Source organism: Mus musculus, chromosome 9 (genome assembly GCF_000001635.26).
Source record: "Mus musculus strain C57BL/6J chromosome 9, GRCm38.p6 C57BL/6J".
Classification (NCBI taxonomy): domain Eukaryota; kingdom Metazoa; phylum Chordata; class Mammalia; order Rodentia; family Muridae; genus Mus; species Mus musculus.
Window position 1 is genome coordinate 104,536,622 of NC_000075.6, and position 18,288 is coordinate 104,554,909.

General features: G+C 42.3%; 1 long non-coding RNA gene across 1 annotated transcript; it reads left to right on the forward strand.

The window, feature by feature from the left end:
- The first annotated feature begins 10,669 nt into the window (after positions 1-10,669).
- LOC108167682 lies at positions 10,670-18,060 on the forward strand. Its single transcript, XR_001779277.1, has 3 exons — positions 10,670-11,065; positions 16,346-16,493; positions 17,797-18,060. It is a non-coding gene; the product is annotated as an uncharacterized LOC108167682 (long non-coding RNA).
- Positions 18,061-18,288: the final 228 nt, after the last annotated feature.

The following is an 18,288-nucleotide window of genomic DNA, read 5'->3' on the forward strand; positions in this document are numbered from 1 at the left end:
TTTTTTTTTTTTTAGAGTGTTTAGGAGTCTTTTAGTTGTTTGTTCAACAGTCTTTAGGCTAATCTAGATTATATTAGTAGCTGCTGGTATGTTTCTCATGAATTCATTGCACAGAATAAATGGTATGTTGCAGGTAAAATAGCATGGGGCTTGGCTAACAGTAGGTGAATATACATCAGCTAAAAGGGTTTTTTTTTTCCTAATGAAGGGGAGAAAAATTAAGGGACATACCTTGAGCCTCATATTGACTTCACCTGCAAAACTGTCTTTTGGGGGCAAAGAGTAAGTCAGAGTCTGAACTGTTCATCTCCAGTAATCGATTATCTCCATTCCCTGACACTATAGAAAATTCTCCAGCCAGCTATAACCTTGACTGTATTCTGACCCAAATTGTTAATTGGATTTGATGAGACCATTCTCCAAGATAGTAAAGTGTTTCTAGAAATTTCTCCCATTGCTGGTTCTGTACTCAGAGAATAAAATGAAGACAGGGATGGTATAGGGATAAAGGTAAAATGGGTGACCAAAGAGGAAGCATGTCTTCATTTTAGCCTTTTCTGGCCACAGCCAAGAATGTGTCCCCCAAGTCACCCATAGCAATGTAGGACAGCACATGCTTGCAAATTACAGCTCTAGGTGCCAATTCCTCAGACTCTTGATTTCTTTACTTACTGATAACATTGAAATTTTGGGGTTTTCATCTCAAGAGAACAAAAAATTAATAACACCAATAAAAAGGTAGAAAAGCCTATATCTAAAAATATATTTGTGGCTAAAGAAGCATGTAGATCTTTTCACATGTATATAGAACTGGCCTATTTAACAAGAGAATACTGTTTACAAATGCTTTCTTTGGGGGGCATCCCTCAAGTTCAGTATGTAGAGAATAAATGTGTGTCATATGACTAGTGAAAATCTTTCTTTTTCCTTTTTCTGCACTATGGAAGTAAACTTGCCATTTTAAACAGCAGGAGAAATGAGCATTGCCTTTTGCCGGCTAAGGATGGTTTTGTTTTACATCACAGAGGAGAGAACATTTACAGGTCTACCTCAATGGCTTCTTGGCAGGTAGGAATTGAGTGAGTTTGTTTTCTCCCAGGGCATCATTTGAAGGAAAAAAATGGTAGAAGAGACAGAGTTATTCTGCACACTAAACCAAAACCAAAGCAGGGCTTTTTAATGTGACAGGGCCACCTAGAAGATGGTCTGTGGGCGAGAGGTAAGGAATAGGAGGAGATGGACAGAGTGAGGAGAAGCTACAGAGGACCAGATGTGGCAGGAAGCTGATGCCAAAGAGAAGCATCATAGCCAGCAAGAGAGCAGCAGAAGAAAGGATGCTTTGTTGTTGTTGTTACTTAGCACAAATGTCATAGTTTTCAAGTTTTAGATGAATGGTTGTAGTCTCCATTCTATAGCTTCAAACCTCAAGTTTTGTGTAACATAGGAGAGTTCAGAAAGGAAGACCTAAGATCCAGGAGAAGACCACCCAGCATCATTCTTAGGCTGATGAAATGTCTATCTGTTCAGGACTGTGATGAGGCAGGGGAGTGCAGACTAATGATAATACACTATTGTGGACCTAGCACAGCCTGCTTGCTGATTCTCTAAAGAAGAGGGCAGAATACTCCCTCCCCACTCCCGATGAAGCAATTGCTTCTGGGAAGAGGGAGTCTAATTTCTATGATCTGTTTTGGTGAAGAGAAATTACAGTTTCTGGTTTGTTTCTTGGGAGGAAGAGGAGGGAAACAGGGAGGCTGAAGGTCAGACTGACTTCTGAGGCCTTTTGATTCAAGAGCTAAACATGGGGAACTTCTCTGTACTGCCACATTAGAAGCAATCTACGTGAACAATATGCCAGGTTAGGGGGAAACTAATTGTGCGGATAAAAAGAGGAGCCTTTTATAAAAGATCAGTTATATTGCACCTCATATCCTGGAGATATGCTATAGACTTCTTTCCAGGGCTTTCCAGACCTTTCCCCCTCCCTCCTTGTCTGGACTTCAGGTGGGCACCTGCTTAGAGCAGGGAGTGGGGAGTTGGCCTCAACTTTATTCATCTTAGGTCATGTCACTTGTCACAGCTTAGTGTACTGATCTACTTTCAAGCCTTGTCCTTCACTAAACGTTTAGCCTGCTGAGAAACCAAAACCTTAATCAGGAAGAAGTACCTACACTTAGCAATATATAAAATACACATAGACCGAATGCTTGTGTGCATCAAAATTCCCGTATTCGAATCCCAACCCCACGTTGTGATGGCATTTGTAGGTGGTAGCTCATTAAAGCAAGTTAAGTAAATGTGCAACCCCAGAGTACTCCTTCACACCTTCCACTGTGAAGGCACAGCCAGAAGCGACCCCTGATGACAGACATTGAATCTGGCAATGCCTTGGTCATGGGCTTGTCAACCTTGAAAAGTATGAGAAACAAAGTCTGGTTTGCTTATCATCCATTCAGTGTATGGCATTTTGTTTGCACAAAGTCCTAACTGATTGGATACAGGAGCCCTCAGTTAAGATTAAATGAATGAGATTCTGTTTCTTGGGGTAAAGTTGCCATGCTATATCTCCTGTTAGATGGCTGTGAATTCAGGCACATGGGTGCTGCGTTCTCTTCAGACTGTTTATATCCCAACCACCATCTGAAAGGTGCTTCCTACAAAGCTGTTGTCCCTCTCACTTTACCCTCTCTAGAAATTCTCGAGCAGACATGCCTAGAGATCCATTCCCTGGGTGATTGATTCTAAATCCAGACATTTTACCAGTCAAGATCAACCATCAGATCCTCTTTTCTAGAAAAAAAGAAGGAGGCAGGGTTGTTCTCCAAACACAACTTTGTTGGAAAATGTGCCGACTCTTTTGATTTAGAATTGAGCCATATCTTGAGTTATACCCAGGGATAGGTGTCAAATTAGGAACTGGTTCATGGTTGCATTATATGTAATAAGACTTTAAAAGTCATCCTCTCTGATTTAGTGCTGACTAGGTGCAACAGTTCATACCCTCCTTCAAGAATCCCAGAGGTCCATCCGGTCATTGCACATGCGTCCAATCCTCCAGAAAGCCCAGTGTGGTTGTCAGGTACTGTTGCTGGCTCCCATGCACTCAGGCTGTGCATGGAAATTTACCATCGATGCTTTTCTTTTCTTTTATTTCAGAGGCAATTGTATAATCTACATTTCATTCACCAATGGGAGAGGACTGTAAAATTAAAGTGAGATTTGATAATTAGTAATGGGTTTTTTAATATACTTATTTTTTTCTCACTTTCTGCTTCAGGGGCAACCTGAGATGTACTCTTTGACTCTGGGAGAATTCTTCTTGATTTATCACCACATTCAACCATATCATGTAGAAGCACTGAAAAACATGCTCAAAGGAGAGTTTCAACAAACTGGGAGAAAGCAGGTGTTGTATGTGCCCAGCCACCTGAGAATCGGGACTTCAAAGTCATCCTTGCTACGTAGTGAGTTTGAGGCTGCCTGGGATACATGGGATGCTATATTGAAAGAGGTGGGACTGAGGGACTTCTGTCTAGGAAAGGACTTTAAAAATGATACATCATCTTTTATAAGGCACAGATATGATAAGCAGAGTGGCTGCATAATTTCAAAGGATATGAAAAGTCCTAGTACAGACTCGTTTGTCAAGTTCCCTAAGACACTGAGAGAGCTAATTTCTGGGTCTCTAAAGCCAGGCTTGATTTCAGGCAGGACCCACGTGAGACTTGTACAAGACAGCCCAGGATTGAAAGACTATTCCTCTACCTGGAAATAGCTGAGTCCTTGCTGATGATGCTCTGCAGAGTGACTGGAGGAGGCAAGGTGGTGGGGCTGAGTATCACATGACTGACATCAATGGAGGTTGCCATGGTCTTCCAAACGTGAATGGGTCATACTAAGAAGCTAAAATCTTGACAGATTGATCATGTCCATGAATTAAGTTTGTTGTTATGGATACCAATAACCTTAATATTCTTAAAAGTGTTTCATAGGCTCATTGTAAGAGACTAAGGAAAAAAACTGGAAAGTTTGTGTGTGTGTGTGTATGTGTGTAAGATACCCTCCAAGGGTTCTAATTCTTTAATTATTTCATGGCAGAGGTAACTGTTTGTTTATACTTGCACAGCACCCCAGTTGGCCAAGAAAATCTTGGGTGAGAATTTCTTAAACTCAGATATCTGTAGATGTAGGAGGATCCAGTTCCATGCTGTTTAGATTTGTCAACTCGATACAAACTAGCATTACCTGCCAAAAGAGAGACTTGATTGAGAAATTGCCTATATGATTGGCCTGTGGGCAAGTCTGTAGGGCATTTTCTTGGTTTATAATTAATGTGAGAGGGCCCAGTCTACTGTGGGTGATGTTACCCAAGGACAATTGGTCCTGGGCTATATAAGAAAACATGGGGAGAAGCCAGCAAGTAGCACTCCTTTATGGCCTCTGCTTCAGTCCCTGCCTCCAGGTTCCTGCCTTGAGTTTCTGCCCTGTTTTTCTTTGATGATGGACTGTGTGTGATATGTGTAAGCCAAAACAAACCATGACCCCCCCCTCCCCGCCCCCAGTTCTCTTTTGGTCATGGTGCTTCCCACAACAACAGAGAAGTAAAGTAGGTAAACTTAATTCTTTAAAATTTATACTGGGGAGTAGGAAGCCAAAGCCTGATGGCTTTGTTTCTTACTAAATATATGGGGAAGTTTTCTTGTCGTCTCAGAATTCAGTAACTTAACTATGATTCTAATAATTTTCTCACTGTTATTACCTTTTACTGGAACATTCTGAGTATTTTTAGAATATAGATTGTTTTTTTTTTTTACTTTATTTCAAGAAAGGTCTCTCTTCTATATATTTTAATCCATTTTCTGAGCCATTATTGAATTCTCTATTTTGGTATGATAATATGCCTTAGGCTGAGTTGTTTGCTTTTCTTTCCTTTTCTTCCCATCTGTTCCCGTCTCTTTTCTTCATTGTTTGAGGCCATCGGTCTTTTTCTGTCTGTGCCCTCTGTGATTATGTTCTCATATATTTGTAATTGTTTTCAGCTGTGTCTATTATACTCAGATGTTCCACCGTGGGATGTTATGGTTGGTGACTGATTTTCTTGTATTTGCAATCTCCATTTTCATCTCAGCCTCTCCCTTTACCATCTTGTTTGTGGTCTTGTTGATGTTCTCTGTAAACCTACAGAAACCAGATGCACAGTGTCCTTACTACCTGGGGAATTTTCTTCTATGTTATGTTTTTGTGAAGTTTGGGGTTATTTATAACTTTGACCTTTTGGCTCTCCTTTAGCACTCTCATTTGGTTGAGGTATATTCTTGTGATAACACATCATTTCCTTCTGATTTTGTTTATGAGCACCATGGACAGACAACCGAAATTCCCATTTGTCCTAACAGTATAGATAGATTCTGCTTGAGTATCCACTCTGTCAGTGAGTTCTTTTTTTTCTCTTCTGAGCTGCTGGGTACATGTGTTTTGTGTGTTTCTGTATTTGCACATGTGTGTGTGTGTGTTATGTGCTCACATATGTATGAGATGGTGTGGTGTGTGTGTGCAGGTGGAAGACCGAGGTCAATGCTGAGGGTCTTCCTTTATCCCACTCCATCTTGGTTTTGAGACATACTCTCTCAGGGAACTTGGAGCTCATCAGACTCTATAGGCTGGCTGTTCAGTGAACTTCAGGGCTTCTCCTGTGTCTGTGCCCCATCCCTTGTCAGAGCTGAAGTTACAGAAACAGGCAGCTGCATTAAGTTTTTAAAATATGTTATGAGATCAAATTCGGGTTCTTATATAGCAGGCTCTGTATAAGTCATCTACCAATCCCCTGAACTACTTTTAATTGTGATTTTTTTAAAAATTATTTTTAAGCAGCGTAGAGTTCTGGTAAAGATTTTGGAGAGTTCTGCATGAGTTGACCTATGGCCTGTAAAGGACCTGGCATCTTTCTTCCTTGGAAGCTCTTTCAGATATCCTGTGACCCTCTCTGCCCTGGGGATTGTGGGTGGACATCAGTCTACAAGGGCAAATGGAACAGAGAGTGCAGACGATGGGGGTGGGGTTTGGGGATGGGGGTGGGTTCAGAAGCCCTGTGGATTTGTGCAGTACACACTGGGACCAACTGTGGGGGAGACAGATTGCTTTACTTGGAGTCATTTAAGGATTATATACTTTTGGGGATGGAGGTCAAAACATCCATGATGGGCAAAGGTCATTGGCTGAAGGTGTAAGGTACTGAGATGCCTTATCAGCCTAGAGAGGCATTCCAGGAATCTCAGGAAAAAGGAAGTTGAAACTGTAATCTTAACCAAGGCTATGTGACATTCCTGTATGGGAGTTAAGCTCAGAGGAGGGGAAGCCCTGCTAGTAATGGGACTCTTCTATGTTGCATCCAGAGAGCCTAGAAGACTCTCTGTGAGACTTCGACCTTAATTGGCAGGGCAACAATATCCTGCATCACAACTTATGATCCTTCCCTGGTTAGAGCTGCATATTTTCTTGCACAGATGAGTGGGACGGAGTTATCATCTTTCTTTGCATCTGCCTTCCAAGTCATCACGGACCATGGTAACACGAAGTTGGTCATCCTGCTGGTTCATCTCATCATTTCTGCTCACTGGCCTTTTCCTTAGAGCGGTGTCTATTTTTGTCAGTAGAGGAAAAAAACTAAAACAGTGCCTGAAAAGTTCACCCCTCTTTCATACCTCTGAGGAAAAGGTGAGTTCTCACCTGGAGATCTGGGCTACCACCTATACCTCAAGCAAAGAATTTTGCCACTTTTGTGGGTGTCACTGCTGTTGCTAGTTTTCTTTTCTTTTTCATTTTGTTTTGTTTTTGTTGTTTGTTTCATTTAAGCCTCCCGTGTGACTGGGGGTGATAGACATTCCATTTTATATTCCTGTCTCTTCTTTCTCTTGGTGGTGCCAAGGCTGAGTGCTAGCCATCTCCCTGTTCCTTGGGGGAGCCTCCCCCACGTCTCCCTCACTGCTGACTGTGCGCTCCTGGGGCTGTTAGGATTGATGCTCAGGTTTGCTGATTCATAGTCTTTACCCAATACGCTGTGAAAGGCACAGAAGCTCCTTGGCTTTCACTGGTGCAGCTGCCATTTTTAAAAATACTTTATTTAATATTCATAATGCATAAAATGTATATTGATCAAACACACTTTCCATTCCTTCATTTCCAATTCTTCACCTGTCTCCTTCAGCATATAACTCCCAACTCTGTGTGCTTGCTTGCTTGCTTCCTTCCCACTGAGTCTACTGAGCTACTGCCTGTAGTTTGGGTATGGACTATCTACTGGGCCATGAGTAGCTTCACAGGGCCTGCATCCTTGTGGAAAACTTTCTCTTCCTCTCCCAACAGCCATCAATTGTCAGCATTTCCTAGAATATGGGATATGGGTGAAACTTTATCAGTCCCTCAAACATCCGTGCTGTTACTTTGGCTGACTTGATTTTGTGAAAGTCTTGTGGATTCAGTGCTAGCCCCTGTTAGTCCATGTGTGCAACTGTGCTGTCCTGTCTGGCAAAAAATGGTTTCACTGTAGGCATCTATACACAAAGTGCTTTACCCCCTGAGCCACGTCTCAACCCAACACTAAGGTTGGTGATGCAGTTCCCTGTGGGAGTGCCAGATATTGAGGAATACACTAACTGAAAGTTCTGCCATAAAATTAAAAAAAAATGTTCTTTAAAGAATATGCACATAAAATAGTAAGAACAAAACAAAAATTAAAAAATGCTTGAAATCAAAAGGTATGGGAAAAACATGAGATTTCCCCCCCAGACTGTCCACACCTTTCAATTAGGGTTAGGTTAAATCTAGCCTTTTTCACATGAACACATGTGATGTTGGCCAAGGGCTTTAACCTCCTTAAAGTTTAGATATGAAAAAAAAATCCCTTATTATGCAAACTCATGAGGAGAATAAAATGAGAAGACACATTTACAACATCTATCACCCACAAGAGCTCTCTCTGGTGTGGGAAATGGTTGTTCCTGTCCCCCCACAACTCTTGTCCCACCTTCCTTTCTGATATGCAGACCTGGTCATCCTAGTTGAGCTAATAGGATAGAGAACACTTGGCTCAGGGATGGAAGGAGTCTGGGAGCCTGAGACAAAGGTTGCATTTCATGGAAACCTTCTTACCCTTTAACATGAATGAGTGGAGATTAAGTGGTAGGCAGGAGGTAAGACATCTGCTTTCAGATCTATTCTCTAGACAGTGGGTACAGCTTTCCTTTAGAATTCAAGGTGTGTGAAATACAGGACACCATCAAGGGCAATTGGAGACTAAGCTAATTATCTTTCCAAGGTAATTACTTGACAAGACCCAACAAGGATGTATACATACTAATAAAATGTAGATACCTAAAGCCAAGATTCTTGGCTGAGGTAATAGGAGTGGGTGTATTTCCTTCTGGTTGCTCACAGCCATTGCAAAGAAAAGGGATGTCAGGTTGAGAGCTACATTTCCTTACTGAGGAAGGCAGGGGCCTGGATGAACTAAAATAAAATTTTTTGCAATACCTCGAAACTTGTGCATAAGTGGGGGTATGGCTGTGATGACCTCTGCTGGCTGAGAGCTCATTCAAACAGTCATTGGAAGGTCATTTGAGGGACAGATAAGGGGCCACAATGACTAGTTTGTAGCTGTGGAGGTGATGATGCAAGGTGAGTTCCTGTGGAAACATTTCTGCCTCCTTCATATGGGGAGATGATGAAGGGAACCAGCTATGGATAAGGGCTCTTGCTCTGCGAAGCTACCCTTACTTTCCCCACAGCAGTAGCCTGGGAATCATAGGGAGAGCTGCTGTGTACAAAGACTCACAGACTACAGCAAACAGAACCATTCATTAATCAAATCTTAGATAACAGGAGACAATCATGACCAATTACGTTTATGGTTAACCAGTGGATCACCTGGTGACCCAGTTTCTTGTTTCCAAAAGTATATGACTATAATCATAGAATTGCTATTACTAGGATTTGGATTTTTTGCTGTTGTTTGAGACAGGGCCACTAGCCCAGGCTGGCATCAAACTCTAGGGTAGCCTAGGATGACCTTAAACTTCTAGTCTTCCTGCTTCTACCTCCCAAGTACTAGAATTACAGATGTACATCACACAGCCATTTTATATGATGCTGATATCAAACTTAGGGATTCATGCGTGTCAGGTAAACACTTTACCAACATAGTCTATGTCTCAGTTGGGTTCTTAATTCAGTTTGAACAAACACCCTCAATGATAAAAGTGTTAAAGATGTAAAGTATTATAGATTATTTTATGGGGCTATACTACACCCTTAGAAATGTTTTGTCTTTCTTAGCATATGGATTTAGTGGGTTCTCCTGAAATTTGTATGTTAAAATTTATAGACTAGACTCTTATAATGTGGTTGAATTTAGAGATAGGGACCTTGAAGAGTTAATTAAGTTGAAATGTGGTTATGAGTATGGGCTCTACTTCAATAACACATCTGATCATGTTTTCCTCTGCTAATTGTCTTTATAAAAGTAGGGAAGTAGACCCAGAAGTGCACACATAGAATGGTGGTGAGCAAAACATAGAAAATTATTTTAATGCAAACCATGGAGAAAGGCCAAGAATGGATACTTCTCTTAAAGCCCACATAAGAGCCCTGATCACATTTAGCTTTAAAAACCAAGGCAGCCAATGGCTGTTGGGTTTGTTCCCAATCTGATCTGCAATGCTTTATAAATGTAGCTCTCACCAACTGTTGAGGCTTGGTCTGTTGCTATGTATTGTAATGCTAAATTCTGGCCCTGGATGCCTCAGGGACAAGGGGATCCTCATGTGCATCAAGTGATGCTATGTAACCTTCCCCCCATCCCCAAGTAATCCCTGATTGGTGAATAAAGATACCTACAGCCTATAGTTGGGTAGAAGAGAAATAGGTAGGGGTCTGAGGAGAGAGCATGAGAAGAGAGTGGAGGATGGAGAAGATGCCATGGGGTAAGGGGTCATGAGAACTGGCCATGAGGGCTAGTTAGTAAGAGCGGCCCAGGCAGAACATGGCAAGTCATATCTCAGAGCTACTGGCAGGGAAGGAGACATAATATCATAGAGGGTAGATATCTGTCTAGCTCTGTTGCTGATTAAAGCTTATTATAAATATAAAAGTTTTGTATCTTTTATTTGGGAACTGAATGATCAAAGGTGGGGAAGAAACCCACGATTGACATTAAATGTTTACTACAACAATCAATGAGCACACTCGTGTTTCAGTGTTCCCACTCACACTGGCTTCTTGGGTCTTGTGCCCTCTCCCCTCTCTTGACCTTGAGTCCTCTCTGATAGCTACCCTAACGCATGCCGTTCTTTCCATGGTAAAGTGCAAACATCTGGAGCAGCAATATTGAAGGTTGGGAGGGATTTTTAACTCTTGGAAGTTCTGATTGGATGAGAGGGACAAGAGATAAATTCATTTAAATATTAACTTCCCACCGATAGCCACATGATAACATAGCCACTACTTTCATTGAGAGTGTGGGAGCCTCCTGGGGACCCCGTGGTTGGTCATAACAGCCAAGAGCAATGTGGGGAAGGAGTCAAATTGATCAAAGTGTGATGTCATAATGAACCCATTGTTTTGTGCAATGAATACACTCTAATAAAAAGCTTCAGACCTTGGAGCATTTCAAACATCTTAGTTTTGGAGTCTGGATGCTCAATCTCCATAAGCAGTTTTTGCTCCCCACTTTCATAGAACTTTAAGTTAACTTGTCTGAAATAAGGAGTAGAAGGGGAGTTATGACAGCTGGATCTTAAGTCATGCAGACCAGACCCTCTAGCCACTCCCTATGCCCTGTAGGGTCATGAAGTAGAATAGAAAGCTTAACCTAACACAACAGATTAATGCATTGCTCTGGCCACAGAATTGGTTTTTTATTTGCCACATGACCAAAAGATCCAGTCAGGGTTCATGAACCACCCTTGGCAAATTGCTTCTGCTCCTCCAATCCAGTGCTATCTGCAAACTCATAAGCCCAGCTTTAGATCCACAGCCCAGGATCTCTCTGATTGTGAGCCACCTTTGCTTGGTAAGTAACTGCTTTCCTTCCCAATCGTCCCTCCTATCACATGGTCAACTCTGCACCCATAGGCATAGGTCCATATTGGTGACCTTTGAACTTGCTCAAGAGACATCTTTAACAGGTAAAATGGTTCTGCCATCTCTCATCCCTCTACGTGCTGCTATTTTGCCTGGTCTGATTAAGTCACTTATCAACCAGCTGAACTCTGGTCACACAGCTCCTACATTGTACCAATCGAAGGAAGAAAGGAAGGAAGGATTATCAATTATCACATCAGATGTATAACCAAAAAATGATGTTCACATACCCAGGTCAAATCTCAAAAACAATATGAATGGCCAAGACAGCGCATCTTCCATCAAACCCACTACTCTCCAAGAAGTTTTCTCTAATGAAAACTACCTATGAAATGGCTTCCCGCAGCTCCTGCCAAACCTTAGCACAGCTGACACTGTGTTGGAAGCACCATTCTGACCTTAAAACCCAGCACGTAGGCCCTAACCCCTGCCAAATGGACCCAGTCTATTAAAGACATGGTCCATACTTCCAGGATCCAGGAAAGCCCCTAAAAGGACTAACCTTGCTTTTTTTTTACTTCTGCAGTTTCACCTTTTGCTAACTGTTCTCATTACTGAAGTATGTCAGCAAGGATATAGTGTTTGTGCATAAAAGACAAAGAATAATGAGGCTTGGGGCTACATGATTTGAGCAATACAGACTTTCTAAGTCAGCTTTAAGGATAACCATGTGTGTTCTCTGGTGGAATTGCCTCAAAACACCTAGATGAACCTCAGGGCACAGAATGTAAGAGAATGACCCCAAATGTTATCAAAGAATTGAAGGCACATCTAAACATACAGTCAAGTGAAGAAGAAAACCACAGAACGGGAAAGAATCTGTGTCGGCTGAGCATGAGGTAGAGCATGAGCATGAGGTAGAGCATGAGGTAGAGCATGAGCATGAGGTAGAGCATGAGGCTGAGCATGAGGCAGAGGACTAATATCCAGGACGTCCAAAGAACTGAAAGAAGAGTCAAGGAAACCAATGACCCAATTAAAAACAGGACTAGACATTTAAACAGAGTTCTTAATAGAAGAAAAAAGTGACCAATAAATACCACAACACGTGTTCATCACCCTTGGCAGGTGGGGAAATGCAAATTAAAACAACTTTGAGATTTCCTCTTATTCCAGTCAGAATGATTGAGATCAACAAAATAACTGAGAAAAGAAGATAGCAAGGCTGTGTTGTTGGTGGAAATGCAAATTGGTGTAGCCACTGTAGAAATATGTATGAAAATCCAAAACGAACAAACACCAACAAATAAATAGATCAGATATCCCACCCATACCATTCCTTGGTGTACGCCCTTACCATCTTATTCCAGAGATTCTTGCTGGGCCATCTTCACTGATGCTCTCCCCTTACAAGAGCTAGGAGATGGAAATGGCCTAAACGTGCTTCAACAGATGAAAGGACAATGAAAATGTTTTTCATTGACACAATGGAATACCATTCAGCAGTAAAGAAAAAAAATGAAATCTCAAAATCTGCAGGTAAATGGATGAACCTTGAATAGAGTATATTGCAGACCCAGAAAGACAAATGCACATGTTCCCTTCTATCTGCAGTTCCCAGCTCCAGACCTCCAGACCTGTGAGTATCTACATGATGCTGAGAAACTCAGAAAGTACAAAGAAACCATCGGTGGTGGTGGTGGTGGTGGTGGTGGGAATATGGGACTGGGACTGGGTTGAAACAGCAATAGCAGGATGCAGCTGATGTGAATTAGCTGTGAAAAAGTGACAAGGATCCTGAAGCTATGACAGAAAGGGACAGAGGTCAATACAGAAGGAGATGGAGGAAGAATGAACATACATACATACATACATACATACATACATACATACATACATTCATACATACATTCATACATATATATATATACATACATATATATGATATAGATGATATGTGTGTATGTGTATAGATATATGTGTGTTTCCATGTGTGTGTCTATTAAAGGAAGTTACTGTGCTTGGGCTTATCATTTTCCCTTTAAGAACTAATAGAAAACTCCAGCACCAAACACAAGAAACATCCTTTCAAATGGTTGGTCAGTGTAGTCCACATGGCTCTCAAAACAATATAGACCATTGCTATTTCCCTTGTTTATGCCTCAGAGGTTGAAGGTAAGCCCTTTTTGCTGAAGAAACCACATACTTCAGACACAGGACTTAGATAATTCGAGCTGCATGAGACCTGAAAACCTCCTTCCTGAGGTCTAGCTTCCATGGTACCGGAAAAATACTATGTAGGCTGTCAAGGGAGTGAAGCAATTGAGAATCCTCCCCAGCAGCAATACCATGAACCATAGGAAGGACCAGCATGGCAAGATGTACATGGAGTTGCAAAAGGTGCATGGTGGTACCCAGCAGCTACGTGGACGTAAGGCCCCCTCAACAGGAGGAAACTAATCCCTGGTAGTAGACCCCTCACTAACTTCCCAAGGCCAGTGAGCTCATGGATCTTAGAATAGAATCTGTTACTGACAGTTTGCTAGGCAGCATAATTCCTTGCTACACTAAATCTTATGCCTATACCCACAGGTTAAGTGTAGCTACCATCTCTCATCAAAGAAGCCTCTTTAGAGCAAATAGAAACCATCACAGAAAACTACTACTGGACCCACGGGAGAGAGATCATGGGATCACTGGAGCCCAGCCTCAGTGGATACATCCACATCAGTGACCCTTCATCGACAGCCCAGGGAACATGATGGAAAAGGGGGTGGAAAGAGGCAGAAGAGCCAGAATACCAGGCAAACTGTTGCGAAATGTCACAATGAAGTAGAGGAAGTAATCAGTTAAAACCAAGAAAAGAAGTTAACACAAGTCAGGGAACAAGGCTGCCAGGATCAGGCAAATGGTTATTAAACAGGCTTTGACAGATGGACACAATCAGAAAATCTACACAGGAGCCAAAGGGGGAGCAGACAGATTGGAGAGAAACGTGACAGGCGTGTAAGCCCGTCTTAGGTCAACTTGACACAAACTAGAGTTATCTGAAAGGCAAGAACCACCTCAGTTGAGAATTTGCCTCCATAAAACTCAGCTGTAAAGCATTTTCTTAATTAGTGATTGATGGGGCAGGACCCAGATCATTGTGGGTGGTCCTATCACTGGGCTGGTGGTCTTAAGTTTTATAAGAAATTAGGTTGAACAAGTAATGTGGAGCAAGCCAGTAAGAAGCGCCCTTTCATGGCCTCTGCATCAGCTTCCGCCTCCAGGCTCCTGCCCTGTTTGAAGGCCTGTACTGACTTCCTTTGGTGATGGTGGAAGCCTATGCTGAATAAACCCTTTCATCCCCAACTTGCTTTTTGGTTATGGTGTTTGTTGAAGCAATAGAAACCTAACTAGGACAATAGGAAAGAAGTGGGGACAGTCTGATAGAGCCTCGCAGAGAGAAAGGAATGGGGCTGAGTGGTCATCCCCAGAGTGACAGTGACCTAGCTTTAAATAAGTTAGAGCTGCATATGTAGCAGAGGACTGCCTTGTTGGAAAGTAAAGGGAGAAGAAGCCCTGGGTCCTGGGGAAGGTCCATGTCTCAGTGTAGGGGAATGCTAGGGAGGTGAGGTGGAAGTGGGTGGGTGGGTGGGGAGCACTCTCATAGGAGCAGGTGGAGGAAGGATGGGATAGAGGGTTTCCAGAGGGGAAATGGGTAAAGGAGATAACATTTGAAATGTAAATAAATAAAGTATCCAATAAAAAAATAAGTTAGATTGGCAACAGCAAGCCACTTGACATCACGAGCTCGTTACAGCAAGATGAACACAGTTGATTTTGACAATGTTACTGATATAAAAAGCAAAGATAGTTTTCTCTCACCCAGCTCATCTTCAACATCAAATAGATATTCTTCACACAGATGGGAGTGTGCTCATTGCAAGTCAGCAGACAGCTAGGAAAGCCACTTAGGTTTATATCATTTAAATAGCAGCAACATTTTTCTTGTGTTTTGTTTTTCTTCCTCTCTCCACTCTCTTAGCAGTGGTTGTAGTGGAAAGAAAGGGGACCTTGGACTTAAAAAGTCCTGGAATGGAATTCTGGCCATGCTAATTTACTGCCTGTGAGGCCCTGGGGGAAGGAAGCTATGTCATGTTTTTGAGCCTTTATTTTCCCCCTCTTCATAAGAGGGAGATTATTTTGTCTCAATTAGTTATTGCTTTTATCACAGACTACTTTCAAAGTTCAATGGTTGGGCTAGTGAGAGGGTTCGGTATAGAAAGGTGCTTGCAGACAAGCACCTGACCTCCATCTTGGGGACCCAGATGGTGGAAAGAGAAAACGGACTGTTCTCTGATCATCATATGTATGCTACACACACACACACACACACACACACACACACACACACACACACACACACACACACCAATAAATTAATGTAATATTAAGTTCAATGGCTTATAAAGGAAAAAAATGTTCATTATGCCCTCATTCTGTGCAGCCCCAGTGTCCTGTCCCTTTGCATCAGGATCAATGTGACATGAACTTAGATGGAGGGAAGATCTAATTGGGTTAAATTTCAGAGGTTTGTGACTCAGCTTCTTTTATGGAACATAATTTATAGAATAAAGATATATTACAAAGGGGTTTTATTAGATTGGCTTTCATGCTGTATGGGCTGGTCAGCCAACAATGGCTGTGTGAACACTTGAGAGGCTGTGAAGCCAACATGAGGCTCCATCTGAGGGGGAAGGCCTTGGCAGCCCCAGTCTGGCATTGAAGGTTTGGAAGATGTCTGAAGAGCCCACTGGTTCTCAGTTGATGTTAGGAGGGCTGAAGAAGCTGGGCTGAGGAATCAGTGGAGGATAGCCGCAGGGTAAGACACAGTGTGGATACACTTGCAAGTGAGTGGTGAAGGCAGGCAGGCAAAATGCAAGAGCTTTTACATCCGACCTCCTTTATATCTGGGCTACAACTGGAAGTTGCCACCAAGGGGAGGGTTCTTCTCTTGAGTACTCCCTCTGGGAACTACCCTAGCTTCCCTTCCTAGAGATGTGGCTTAGTTGTTTCCAGATCCAATTAAGTTGTCAAACAAGATTAACCATCATGAGCAATATCAAAAAATCATGGCAAAGAGAACACAGCAGAGCAGAGAAATTCACATCATGACCACCAGAAAGCAGAGAGAGGGGACAGAGGACTCAGTGCAAGATGTAATTCCAAAGATTTGCCTCTAGAGACCCCTTGCTCTAACCAGAGCCCACCTCCTATCTTTCAGCACCCCTCAGTAATGCCATCAGATGAACAGACTGAACAACAGATGGGGTCAGAGCCCTCGTGACCTAAATCATCTCTGGAAACAACATCATAGGCACCTTCAGAGGTGTCTTATCTTCTAGGACATTCATTTCCTCAGGCTGGCAAGGGTAGGTAGAACATTGTGCACTGGTGTGTTTATGGCCAGTTGAGGGCTGGCTGGGGTCTTGGTCTTGCCTGGGCTTTCTCACACATGTGGGCTTCCACTGCACTGGCCCAGACAATTTTCTAGACATATACCAGGTACCAAAGTTAAATCAGGATCAGATAAACCATCTAAACAGTCCCATAGCCCCTAAAGAAATAGAAGCAGTCATTAAAAGTCTCCCGAACCCCCAAAAGCCCAAGACCAGGTGGGTGTAGTGCAGAATTTTATCAGACCTTCAAAGAAGACCTAATACCAACACTCTTCAAACTATTCCACAAAATAGAAACAGAAGGAACACTACCCTATTCTTTCTATGAAGCCACAATTATGTTGATACCTAAACCACACAAAGACCCAAAAAGAAAGAGAACTTCAGATCAATTTCCCTTATTAATATCAATGCAAAAATTCTCAATAAAATTATTACAAACCAAATCCAAGAACACATCAAAATGATTATCCATCATGATCGATGAGGCTTCATCCCAGGAATGCAAGGAATGGTTCAATATATGGAAATCCATCAACATAATCATTGTATAAACAAACTCAAAGGAAAAGAAAACCCATATGATCATCTCATTAGATGCCGAGAAAGCGTTTGACAAAATTCAATCTTCTGCATGGTAAAAGTCTTGGAAATATCAGGAATTCAAGGCCCCACCTAAATATAGTAAAAGCAATATACAGCAAACAAGTAGCCAATATCAAACTAAATGGAGAGACACTTGAAGCAATCCCACTAAAATCAGGGGCTAGACAAGGCTGCTCACTTTCTCCCTACCTATTTAATATAGTACTTGAAGTTCTAGCCAGAGCAATTAGACAACAAAAGGAGGTCAAAGGGATACACATTGGAAAGGAAGAAGTCAAAGTATCACTATTTGTAGATGATATTATTGTATACTTCATTGACCCAAATATCCCACCAGAGAACTCCTAAACCTGATAAACACCTTCAGTAAAGTGTGGCTGGATATAAAATTAACTCATTTCTCAAACAAGAAAGCCTGTGTGTGTTGTCATCATGGTGGCTGAGTGGAAATGCACAGGATATTTCTCAAGCCTAGGCTCAGAACTGGCAGAGCACTGCATCTGCAGCTTTCTGCGGAGCAAAACAGATCACTACGCCCTCTGAGAATCAAATGAGTGGAGAAGAAGGAGACTTCCTTCCATGAAAGGGGCTTGGGAGGCACGGTGGCGCAAGGGGCATTGGCAGTGGTCATTCTTCAGATTCTTCCATTCTTTGCTCTTCATTGTTGTAGAGATTTTATAAGAATAAACCCGGAGTTGCCTACGGCAGCAGCCTGCACACAGACGCGCAATCCTTGTGTCAACATCTCCCTTCATACAAAAAAGCTAAGAGCAGGACCAGACGCGATAGATCGTCCAGGTGCACAGCGATAGGAAGCTGCGACAGGAAGAGAACAGATGAACTTTTCAGCGCGTGCCTGAGCATTGCTTACGCCTGTTTCATCAGGCAAGTGTTTTCAAAAGAGATTTCAAAAGAGCGAAATTATAGGCCTCGCTTTTAGCAAACCTTGGCAATGTGGTGTCTCTCTTGCTCTCCTTTCTTTCCTCCCCCAAGAATACCCTCTGGAATGATAGGACTTCACCTTCTCATCTCTAGAGGAACAATGCGTTATTTTGGTCTGCCTTTGATCACCAGTGATTCACTTTAAAGGCAGCGCTGCTGGGAACGCGCACAGGAAGTTGGGCTGCAATCAGAAAAATGACTATGTAAAAATGGCCTCCTC